At 38.5% G+C, this 9,983-nt stretch overlaps 2 long non-coding RNA genes across 2 annotated transcripts; one reads left to right on the top strand and one right to left on the bottom strand.

The window, feature by feature from the left end:
• On the top strand, positions 3,021–5,848 carry LOC110267305. The gene is made up of 4 exons (XR_002354771.1): positions 3,021–3,770; positions 3,881–3,944; positions 4,026–4,164; positions 5,691–5,848. It is a non-coding gene; the product is annotated as an uncharacterized LOC110267305 (long non-coding RNA).
• LOC110267306 lies at positions 6,449–8,280 on the bottom strand. Its single transcript, XR_002354772.1, has 3 exons — positions 7,955–8,280; positions 7,087–7,185; positions 6,449–6,821 (listed from the first exon to the last, which is right to left on the bottom strand). It is a non-coding gene; the product is annotated as an uncharacterized LOC110267306 (long non-coding RNA).

The following is a 9,983-nucleotide window of genomic DNA, read 5'->3' as shown; positions in this document are numbered from 1 at the left end:
TGTTGTCTTTGACAAAATTATCCTTTTAAATTTAACAAACATTAAAATTCAATTAACCTTATTTTTTAATTCTAATTTCAAATAATTTAAGGGAAAAAAATAGAAAAATCAGAAAAAAAAAATTGTTTTCCATCCTGACATCTTCTCTCACTCTCCAATCCGAAAGATACAACCAGAAGGCTATGTATATGTATGTAGTTGGTGAAAATTAAAGAAAATTACAAGAATAAATTACTCAATTATTTATTTCGTTTAATTTGATTTATATAAAATGTGGCAGAGACACTCTATTTATAATTCTTCAAAAAGACTTGGTCAATATTTTATTATTAATTGTAACAAAAACTTGATGATAATATCCGATTTATCCACACTTTTGATATGTTAGTGTATTTTGTAAAAAAATATTATATGTATATTATGAGTTTGTAAGTATTGAACATACTACTCTCTAAGCGGTTAGATTATTAATTTCAGTAAGTTTGTAGTATTTTTCAGTAAAAATATACCTCATGTTATTAAGGAAGAAATTACTATTTTTTTTAGAATCCGTAATATTGGTGCACAATACAAATATTTGGGTCTCTCAACTATTGTTAACAAATTTAAAAGTCAGACATTTGCTTATGTAAAAGATAAGGTGTCGAAGAAGTTACAAGGTTGGAAGCGTCATCTATTGTCAGCAAGAGGAAGAGAAATCTTATATCAAAGATGTGGGTTGTGCTATACCTATCTATACTCTAAGTTGTTTCAAGTTGCGCGAATCTCTATTAGATGATATTCATAAAATGATGATGCAATTCTGGTGGAGTCAAAAATAGAATGAAAAAAAACTCCAGTGGATCAGCTGGGATACAATGAACAGAATTAAAGAGGAAGGCGGTATAGGGTTTAAAGATCTCAAAGCGTTTAATCTGGCGATGTTAGCAAAACAAGGATGGAGACTAATAACTAAACCAAATTCTCTGTTTTATAAAGTCTTCAAAAGCAAATATTTTAGACTTACCTCTTTTTTAGGAGCAAAACCAGGTCTGAGACCATCTTAGGCTTGGCAGAGCTTACTGGAAGGCAGAAAAGTACTAAAACAGGGTACCAAATGAAAAGTCACGACACAGGGTATAGTAAAATTCAAATAAGATCCATGGTTTGGTAACTTATCTCCATTCCGAGTATAGGAAGAAGATTGTAGTGATGGAAATCTGATCTGGCTAAGACAACTGTTCAATGAGATAAGGGGTTAGAATACACAGCTCATTCATAGTATGTTTAGTCCCAACATAGCACAACAAATCTGCCAAATGGACATTGAAGAAGGTGAAGATTCAGTCATTTGAATAAAGCATGATTCAGGTCAGTACAATATTAGAACGGGATATGAAGTAGCTTACAAGTTTTTCCATAAGCCTATTGAAGATCTTCACATTAGATTCCAAAGTAGACAACTATAGAGGAGCATCTGGAAGGTTCGATGTCAACCAAAAATCAAGGCCTTTCTATGGAAATTAGCTCATGAAGGGCTAGCGGTGAAGACGAATCTTTATGAGAGGATACCTCAGATCCCCAATTTGTGCCCGTGATGTTCTTCACTGTCGGAAACATACCTTCATGCTCTGATCTTCTGTCCGGGAGTTGTGCAAGTCTGGAATCAATCACCAGTAACAAGTGTGATTCCTAGATATCCGACTATGGAACCATGGGAGTGGTGGTGTCAAGTGATGAAAGCGGTGAGAAGAAGAGGAGATTCAAAAGAAAAAATCAGTCAAGTGAGTTACCTTCTATGGCAGATCTGGTTATCCAGAAACTCTCTCATTTTTAAAAATTGCAGAGTTGAGGTTGAAAATTCTGTCCCAAGCTCTGACATTCGCGGAAGAATTTGGGTGACTTGGGAGGCATAGCAACCGAAACTGAAGAGGAAAAGAATAGCTTGACCTTTTTGTTCTGAATCCCTAATGCTTTAGCTTGGTATTGTTCTTTCTGGGAGTTTTCCAAATTTTTATTAGAATAAAAGACAAATAGGTCCCTGACCTTTTTAAACGTGGATATTTTCGTCTCTCAAAATTTAAAAATACATTTAAATTCCTCACCTTATAAAATGCGTGACAATTATACCCCTCAGTCGAGTTGGGGTTCAAAACGGCAACGGAACATGCTGACCTGGAAGGGTAGAGTGTCAGGTGTCTGTTTTGGTTGCTGATGTGGATGGAGAACAAATTTTTAATGGACAAATTAGTCCTTGTGGTTCAAAACGTCTTGGAACCGCCGTCAGGTCGTCTTTCATCATCAATACCATTATTGACGGTACTGCCGCCATGTGCGTAACTCAAAACCTCTTTATCGCCTCCATCATCCTCCTCAACCTGAATTTCTCCATTAACACCACCGTTTCCAACAGCACCACCGCCCTCGACGAGAGTGTGAACCCGAACACGTGAAAAAACGACATCGTATAGAGGAACACCGCGGTCTTCTCCCTCTGCGCTCGAACGACGTCGTATACCCCTGCCATTGCAATCAGGTTCCGATGAGTTAGCATTGTAAGACCTCTAACTTTTTAAAAGTTATTAATTAATCATTTACGATGCATTATATTTTTTTAAGACTGTATTTCGGAGATTTTTATATAAAAGTTGAGTAAACTCTTATTTTTGATTTAGAGTTCTTATAATTGAAAAATAGGGAATATTTTATATGCCTTAATTTTAAATATTTATATTTTTAACCTTATTTTATAAATGAAGGAGAATTAATTTATTTGTCTCCAATTTTTATTTAATTAGCATTTAATCGAAACTAATTTATAAATTTGTAATTGAAAGGTATTTTCAAGATGGATATTTTATATTCAATTTAATATAATATCTCTTAATTTTATTAAAATTTAACAAAATCCCAAATTATCCAAAAATCCCTAATTTCACATTTGCCCCAAATTGAACCCTAATCCTAAAATCAAACACACAAAACCCTAATCTTAATTAACACATAATTTTCCCTTTATCCCAACTGAAACCCTAGCTGCCCCTTACCTCCTTCAGCCGCCAATTACTTTCACTCCAATAAACCCACTCATCGAAGAAAGAAAGAAAAGAAAAGGAAAGAAGGAAGGGGGACCGAGGAAGGAGGGAGATGGGGGAGAAGAGGGAGGCGGCGCGGTGGGTGTCACTGCCACCGCCGCCGCCGCTGCTAATCGAGAGAAGGGGAGATCCAAGAAAGAGAGAGAGTGCGTTGGTGGGAGAGGAAGACCGCTGCCACAGTTGCCGCCGTTCGTCCTCCAACTCGTCGCCACCATCGCGGATCGCCAGTGACCTCGCGCCCGTCGCCGACGACCACGAGCCAGAGGAGAAGAAGAACGATACTATTACGCTGTTCCTCGCTGCAGATGAAGTTCGCCGCCGCAGCCGTTACTGTTCGCGCTGTCGTCGTCGCCGAAGGGAGCCATCGTCGCTGTCATCGGAACAGAGGGCGAGAGAGAGACAGAGAGCTCGCGGTGGGGGAAAGGATAGGCGCCGCCGTGCTGAGTGAAGCTCCCGCCGCCGTTCCTGCCGCCGTCCAGCCTCAGTTAGCACCGCCGAAGCTCCTGCCATCACCGTCGTTGAAGAAGCTCACCGGAGCTGCTGGAGGCTACCGCCGCTCTACCTAGTTCTGTTTTGAGTCGCGCAACCGTGTCCGTGGCCGTCGGAGACCGTATCTGAAGCCTCTATCTTCTTGGGTTTTGGTTGTTGCAAGTTACTCGGCTCTACGTTGTTGTCGGAACTAGGCCAGATTTACCGGTAACTGCTTCCTCCTTTCTTGAATCTGTTCTATTTCTATTTTGCTCCGCTATTTTGATTTTATTGATATCCCTGTTGCCTTACCAATTGGAATATGTTACTGCCATCAGGACAGATGCATAGGTCCCTGATTATGTTCTTTGCTGCTCCGTCGTTTTGTTTTCTATAGCTGTAGTAAGTTATTTTAACCTTGATATCCTTACTGCTATTGTTTTCCTATGAATTATTGAGAATTTCGTGATATTGACGTTCTAGGGTCGAGTTTCGGTAATCACATGGTTGGAGTAAAAGTCGTTTTTGTTGTTGTGAAAGTAAACGGAACTGCGGATGCAGCTGCCGCTGAATGCGAGCCGAAAGAAAAAGAGTTTAGTCTCGTAGTTAGATCGCAATCGAGGTAGGGGTTTTTCTTAAATATATTTTACATTACAGGGTTGTTATAAATCGATATTAACGCGTAAAATACATTTTTGTGATTTCGTGAGTCTTATGAATTGAATTGACTTGTTTTGGTTGAATGAGATCATTAATTTGATTTGATATTAAACCCGATTTGATATTGGAATTTGATTTTAAAATAAACTTGGAAAAATACTTGATATTTGAAAATGGGTTATTTATTGAGAATGATTTGCTATTTTTGGAAATGATTCGAAAAGTGTTTGAGGGAATGGTTTGGTTTGAAACTGTTTGAGAAGACCGAGAATTCTTAACTATTGATTGATGTTGTTGGTTGAAGTCGGTTTAAATTGTGAATTATAGGATTGGTTGATTGAATTCTGGATTTTGTAATTTCTTTGGGTTGAGTACTGTTGTTATGATAATGGCTGTTGGAAGTGATTTGACTGATTAACAGGTGTTTGGTTTGGTTTGGTTGGGACCCGAACAGGGTGGCAGAATCCGAGTTTTAGAGGAGATGCTGCCGAAATTTTATAAAACTGGAAGTTTTGTTTGAAGTAATTGTTTAAAAAGATTTAGTTCTTAAACGTTATATGTTTTGGATTGTTTTATTTAGAAAGATAAGAATTATGTTTTTAATTGAGATTGTTGATTAACAGAAAGAAGGATGATGAGGATTGATTTGAAATATGATTTTTGAATGAATTTGGAAATGGGATATGGATTGACGAATGATGATGATATTGAGAATGGCTTAGATATTGATGAATGATGAATGAATTATTTGTGGCTTATGAATTTAAAATATCCGAGATACGAGGTTCCCTGGATTAAGTGTCGTGGCTTGCCACCACGTGTACCAGGTTGAAAACTCGATACTCTGTTGACCCTATGACGTAAGTGTGACCGGGCACTATATAAATTCCCGGGAATGTTACCCCCATTGAGCAATATTGATTATTTGAGAAAAAACTATGCATAGACTCTTGGGGATGCACGTCAGGGGACAGTCTAAGGACAATTCAGACTTGTCGGGTTGGCTGGATAACCGACAGATGAGCCTCATCAGCCATAGGACAGGCATGCATCATATGCATTTGTATGCTTTGTTTGGGTTTGAACTTGTTTTAGTTTGCCTAATTGCTAAACTGTTCTTAACTGCTACTTGAACTATTTGCTGTAACTGCTACCTACTTGTGCTTTCCTTGTTTGTCTTGCCTGTGTTTGTCCTGGCATGCTACATTTGAGAATAAACTTTGGTGCTAAATTAATGATTATGTTGTTTGATTGCATGGTTGGTTTCTAATTGAGATTTTTCTTATAAGGAAGGAAATGTTTCGGATTTTTGAATAATTACACGTTTCTTTAAAAAGGTTTTGAACGATTACCTACTGGTTTTTTAAAAGATTCATAAGGCAATGATAATCACTGAGCTTGAAAACAATTTTCTTATTAAATATCTTCTTATGACAACTTTGAAACTGCGTGGTGAGACCGTGTGGTTAGGTTCTCACCCCCCTACAGCTTTATCTTTTCAGGAACCGGGTGAAGCATTAAGAAGTGTTATACTGCGTTTGGTTTATATGTTGTTGTATTAATTAGATTATTTTCTTCCCTCGTCTTTGTTATTAAAATTTTGTAAGAGGGATAGGAATTGTATGTTTTATATGTATAATATATTGAGTTATTATGTAAGGAGTCTTGTATATGAATCTATGCCTGCTTGTATTTTTCTTAAGATAAAATTTATTTCCGGTTTTCAAAGAAATCAGCGACACGGTGTCGAGTCAGAGGCTCCTATTTTAATATTTAGTATGTAAAGTAGTCGTAATACTTCTTTTAAAAATTAAACAAAATCAGCTTAACAATAGTAAAACTGTTACCAAATTTTGATTCAGCATTAGTTATAAGTATAAAAACAACTATATATACTCACAGTGAACTTTGGAAGACGAACTTTATATGTATCTACAAGTTCCATCATCAAATCAACCAAATCAGAGAATGAACTATCTAAAACCATCCCTGTAATTGACGGATCCTCAACTCCATACATAAGGCTGAAGAGAGTCACATAATTAATGGCATGATATACAGGTCAAAATGATAAGTTGAATCCTTACATGCACTTAACAAGGAGAAAAAAATTGATTCACATTGGAACAAAAATATACATGAGTTTCCAATTCAACAAATAAAATTACCTAAAATAATTTTTGCTCATGAATATAATATGAAATCCTTAGTGCTATATATAAAGAGCCATTGGCCCACTTCATCAACTAGCAGTACATAATTTTGAGGTGAAAAAAGAAACAGGAACTAGAAAGTGTAATAATCACACAATACTTAACTGCTAAAAGATGAGCTGAACGGTTCTGAATTTCTCCAACAATGCTACTGTGTGCAAATAATCGCTACCGGTTGCAGATGATTCAGAGGCCCTTTTACGTCTCTCTTCATATCATGATTCTTTAAGGAGTGACATAATTCAACAAGTGTGTGTGTGTGTGTTGTGGTGGGGGGGGTTTGGGCTCTTTGCCAAAGGCTGACGGCATTGATGGTGGCAAGCACTGGTTTGGTGGAGACTTTCTTTCTCAGCAATGAGTTTTTGTATGTCTTTGAATTTGGGGCTCTGGCGTTCCCCAATTGCCTCTTTCATTCAGCAAAAACAAGTAAAGTTTATAAACACACACACATATATGATCTCATTTTTGTTCCACCATATGAATTGAAAGTTAAAACCATTGAAATAAAGAAACTATTTCAGATAGTGATTGATGACTCTTAAGACATGGATTAACCACCCTTTATATCATAAAGAGGAAAACAAGATAAGTAACAATGAATTATGACACATTCCATGCTTTTTGAGGTAAAACACATCAAAAGAAAACAAACCAATGAAAGCTTCTCATACCTTGCCACTGGTACCAACAGCTACTACCATCTTAGCTTTAGCAGCAGCAAGATCCTCACTGAGCTTCTTGTTCTTGGATTCAAACTCCACATTCAAACCCTTTATTCAAGCTCTCACATAATAAAGGTTTGAGTATTTCACACGTAAGAGTATAATTCAGATAAGGTTACAATAAAGTTAGAAAAATATGATTTTCAAACCTATAAAAGGGCAAACTACGATTTTCAAACCTATAAAACATGGCAAGATTTTATGAAAAATATTTAGTGTAGTTGAATTTTTTCCTTATTGCAAGCCAACCAGCCTCTGACACAATGGATCTGATGGATATTAATCAATTCATATATCCCCCTAAAACAATAAATTTAGACTCACATAATTAGTTTCAAAATTTAATCAACACAAAGCAATGGAACATACATGATTAAAGCATTGAAAACATTATTCGGTTAAATACATTTAAATCTGCTTCTCATGGACCATCATTAGTTCATTACTCTTTTATCACCAAACAAAGCGGTATCTTCATGAAAGAAAATTCACAGTATACAAACAAAACCCAACAAATGAGACAAATCATAAAAAGAAAAGAAAATGCCAATAGTATTCAGTAATGATTTTAACTATTTTGTCACTCATTATGCTACATAAAAATAACTTAAAAATTAGAAGATTAGTTTATATTATAATATGAAACCATTCTAGTAATTTCAATTTTTTTCTTAAATTTCTAAGAATAGACTTCAGATCTTGACAAAATATAAATATAAACCAGAATAGAACCACCAGTTTATTTTACCATATGAAACTAAGCATTATGTTCATTTTGCATTACATATGATAGTTCCAAGATGATGTAGATATGTACCTACTATTGGCAGCAAGGACGCGACACCGATTCACCTCCAGGGACGGCGAGCTCCACCGGTGACGACTGGGTGCGGTGGCAGTGACGGTATTCGGCTCCCCTTCCCTCACGCGCTTCACTGGCTTAAGTCAATCTCTCTCAGCGTCGCTCTCCCTTTCTCCTCAGTTCGCGATTCCAACAACGGTGGCGGTCTCCATAGCTGCGACAACAAGGCGTGACAGTGACGGCGCGAGACAGCGCCCCTCCTCCTCTTCTCTCGCGCTGGCATTCTCTCTTTCTCTTCTCGTCTGCAGCAGCGCTGACGAAGAACCCAGTAGCGACAACGAGCGACGGCCCTTTTAGGTCACCCCCCAAAACCGTGACCATAGACTCTTTTAGGTCACCCTTTTTTGAAAAACCGTGACCATAGCCCCTTTTTGGTCACTGTAAAAAACCGTGACCATAGACCTCTTTAGGCCACCCCCCAAAACCGTGACCATAGACTCTTTTAGGCCACCCCCAAAACCGTGACCATAGACCCCTTAGGTCACCCCCCAAAACCGTGACCATAGACCCTTTTAGGTCACCCTTTTTTGAAAAACCGTGACCATAGCCCCTTTTTGGTCACTGTAAAAAACCGTGACCATAGACCCCTTTAGGTCACCCCTAAAACCGTGACCATAGACCCTTTTAGGCCACCCCCCAAAACCGTGACCATAGACCCCTTTAGGCCACCCCCCAAAACTGTGACCATAGACCCTTTTAGGTCACCCTTTTTTGAAAAACCGTGACCATAGACCCTTTTTGGTTACTGGAAAAAACCGTGACCATAGACCTCTTTAGGTCACCCCTCAAAACCGTGACCATAAACCCTTTTAGGCCACCCTTTTTTAAAAAACCGTGACCATAGGTACTCTATGGTCACCCTTTCCAAAAAAACCGTGACCATAGCTTTTTTTTTTGGTCACCCTAAAAAACCGTGACCATAGAGGGTCTATGGTCACGGTTTTTTACCGTGACCAAAAAAACCGTGGCCATAGACCCAAAATGTTGTAGTGGTGTTACAAGCATCACTCCTTTCACCTTCTCTGTGGTTCTTGAAGAGTAAAGAATAGCTACCACATCAGACTGAATCACCTCCACTTGTTCGAGTTTGGCGCCGGGTCGACTCGCTGTCATGAGCGATTCGAACTCGGGCGAGTCGATGAGGACAGTTCCGTGACGGAACTCATCGGGAAGGTTGTTAACCGCTGATGACATGGCGAATGCAATGGTAGCTAGGTTTGCTAAGGCGGATGGTGCGCGTGAGATCGTAGCGCGTGGCAAGTGGATTTGCCGGTGAAACAACGACGCCGAGGGAGAGGAGCGTGAAGTGGAGGATAGGAACGTGGAGAGAGGTTTGGAGAGAGGACCAAAGCGGTGTCGTTTTTGGAGATTGTGAAGAGAGATGTACGGTTGGCAACTAGGGTTTCTGAACAATGGATGAAATTGATGTAGGAGAGGTGGCGGCCGGTGGCAGAGTCGATGAGAGCGGTGACGGAGTCGGACCAAGGTGAGTTGCGACGGAGAAAGATAACGTATGATGGTGCGGAGATGGTGGCATTGGGAGGAGGGAGGCGGAGAGGGGGTTTTAGACTGTGGAATGTTCTGGTAACGCGGTTGAAACCGTTGCTTGGGTCAATTAAGATGTTGTTGGACGTAAGTGTTTTCACAAGAACTAATAATTTGTCCATTAAAAATTTGTTCTCCATCCACATCAGCAACCAAAACGGATACCTGACACTTCACTCTTCCAAGTCAGCATTCTCCGTTGCCGTTTTGAACCCCAACTCGACGGAGGAGTATAATGGTCACGCGTTTTATAAGGTGAGGGATTTAAATGTATTTTTAAATCTTGAGAAACGAAAATATCTGTTTTTAAAAAGGTCCAAAAGCTATTTGTCTTTTACTCTTTTTATTATTGTATATGCTTATCTCTAATTATATCAATATTGTAATTGAACCATTTGATTACAATAAAGGTATTAACTTTAAAAAAAAAATATTAAAC

Source organism: Arachis ipaensis, chromosome B09 (genome assembly GCF_000816755.2).
Source record: "Arachis ipaensis cultivar K30076 chromosome B09, Araip1.1, whole genome shotgun sequence".
Lineage (NCBI taxonomy): Eukaryota > Viridiplantae > Streptophyta > Magnoliopsida > Fabales > Fabaceae > Arachis > Arachis ipaensis.
Note: the sequence above shows the minus strand (reverse complement) of the source record. Positions and strands in the feature narration are given on the sequence as shown.